Source organism: Adiantum capillus-veneris, chromosome 3 (assembly GCF_014529385.1).
Source record: "Adiantum capillus-veneris isolate H3 chromosome 3, ASM1452938v2, whole genome shotgun sequence".
In the NCBI taxonomy this organism is placed as follows: Eukaryota; Viridiplantae; Streptophyta; class Polypodiopsida; order Polypodiales; family Pteridaceae; genus Adiantum; species Adiantum capillus-veneris.
In genome coordinates, this window is record NC_140933.1 from 54,433,728 (window position 1) to 54,436,437 (window position 2,710).

The 2,710-nt window shown below is 37.1% G+C and overlaps 1 pseudogene; it reads right to left on the reverse strand.

The window, feature by feature from the left end:
- Window positions 1–731: 731 nt before the first annotated feature.
- Window positions 732–1,922, reverse strand: LOC147460938 (uncharacterized; annotated as a pseudogene).
- Window positions 1,923–2,710: the final 788 nt, after the last annotated feature.

Sequence of the window (2,710 nt, forward strand, 5' to 3'; positions counted from 1 at the left end):
ATGGTTAGAGCAAAAGGAGATGTGTGATGACGGTTTGCCCCTAGAGATGAAGAGACTCTCTATATGGTACGAGTTACCATATTGGCTAGACTCATGATCAATCACTTGCTCGATCCAATGCACATATTCAAGAATGTGGGTAATCTGCTATGGGACCATCTCATCGGCAAGAAAGATACTTTGGGGTCCAGAATTGACCATAAAAATGTGGATCTTATGGAGCAATATTGCTCGCAGACAGCACCCAATGGATTAAAAAAACTCCCTAAAGTGCCATGGATTTTGACAAGAGGCTAAGAATGCAAAGTACAAGAGATTATTCAATCTGTGCGGATGCCCACTGGCGTAATACACTCCCTCCGAACATGTTTCACTAAAGAAGGGAAGCTTACTGGTTTGAAGTCACACGACTGGCATAAAATGTGTCAGATATTTTTGAAGTGGAATATATCATAGTGAAATTGTGTAACATATCCATGTGTGGAATTTAATATCACTGCTAGATGTGTTTTATAGTTTATTTTACAAGTGGGCATTGAGGGACGTGTCTCTCCTGACATCCGTACCACAATCTACAAACTCGCGAAGTTGGTGCAATGGATATCACAAAAGGAGATCCATGTAGATTCCCTAAATTGATAGGCATAAGATTAGAGGAATATCCATCAAGAACATCAAAGAATTTCCCTCTATCAAAGGGCATATAAATCCTCAAACAAAGTCCATAAGCATCATAATGCTCTCTTGGGAAATATTGGTAACATCAAAAAGTCCCACATATGCCACATAGCATGAATTTTTAGTGAATTTGCATCACCCCCTCTAGTATCCAAAACTTTAGCATGCATCCCTGAATCATCAAGCTCCATATTATCAATTATCTCATTTGGTGCCTCATAATCTACATACATAACTTCTCTTACATGCATGAAATCATGTAAAGCCTCATCCAAGAATATCATAAGATCTACCTCGTGCTCATCTCCTTCTTTCTGTAGGTCACATATCTAATAGTACTTTTGGAAACCCCTATCATAAGGAGCTTGAAATTACTCCTGAGAATCCTCTAAAAGAGCCATAAGCTCCATGTCCTCCTGTTCTTGTTGTCCCATTTCATGACATGATTGATATCTTTCAAAACCCTTCTTATATGTGGCATGGAAACCATCCAAAGATTCATGCAAAAGATACATAAGATCCTCTTCAATGGGACCAACTTGAGAGCATATCCCATGATGCAATGGTTCCTCATACTTGTGGTATGCATATAGGCCATATTTCCTTCACACTTTTTTTCTACCATCACACCTTCTTTCAAGTACCTTTGTACTTCAATCTCAAAAAAGTCAGCATGCTTCACAAAGATAGAAGTTAATTCTTTTTCCATTTCATCATCGAAACCCTTCCACTCATTGGTAGTAGTGGGTGGTTTGCATATCAACTTGTACCCCCTCCAAACAAGACTCTACGACTTTGAAATACATCTCATCCACCAATCCACAAGAATATGTATCACATTGAAGAGCATTGGCATCACAAAAAGTATTATCTTCATTTGGAGATTTGTGAATCTCTTTGAAGCATGAAACAACTTTCAAATTGCAATACTTTATATCATACCATTTCGCATGTTCACATCTCCTTGGCTACATCCATGCTCTACCACATGCTTTACAACATCTTTATCATCCTTTTCTTCACAACATGACAATTTTTGCATAACCAATTCACCAAAAGCATTGTAAGAATCACAAAAAGAAATACATCTCATCCACCAATCCACAAGAATATGTATCACATTGAAGAGCATTGTCATCACAAACAATTTAATCTTCATTTGGATATTTGTGAATCTCTTTAAAGCATGAACCAACTTCCAAATCGCAATACTTTATGTCATCCTGGGTCATACCTTTTTGCATGTTTACATCTCCTTGTCTACATCCATGCTCTACCACATTCTTTACAACATCTTTATCATCCTTGTCTTCACAACATGATAATTTTTGCATAACCAATTCACCAAAAGCAGTGTAAGCATCACCAAATGAAATCCCATCCAGTGAATCCCCAATAGAAACTGAGCTCACATAATCATCTTTTGGAGATTGAGTTCCATCCATAGTATCTTCGACCATAGGTCTATGTGAAAACTCCATAGCATCAAACAAGGAAGCAAAATTCTCATGTGCCAAAATAGAAGCACCAAGTTTTGCATAAACAACTTTGAGTACATCCTCATCTTTTGCATGTAACAATGTTTTTTCCTTGTAGAAGGCACTCATCTATTATAGATTTCATCTTTTCATGAATTTGATTGCGATCAGTTGTATATCCTGGTACTTGTATCAATTTTCTATTGTCAACATTCTATACAACATCTAACTTTGTAGAAGAAATGCGCTCTATTTCCATTCCGTAAAGCCCAAGGTTTCTTGTGTGAAAGCATTCTTTTCTATGTCTGGGACTTGCTAATAGAAATCTGGAGTTACCAATTGTTGAAAGTACATAATCATCAATCTTTTAGGAATCCCTTGAACCCTCATCCCCATTGCATAGTACTCAAGAATGACTCTTGGGTCATATCCCTCAAAGACATTACATTTCTCATACACTGCACCCAATGCAATCCTTACTACTTCTTCCATCTCCATCACTTTGGTTAAACAAATTTTTTTTGAAACTATATCAGATAACCCTTTTTGAAATC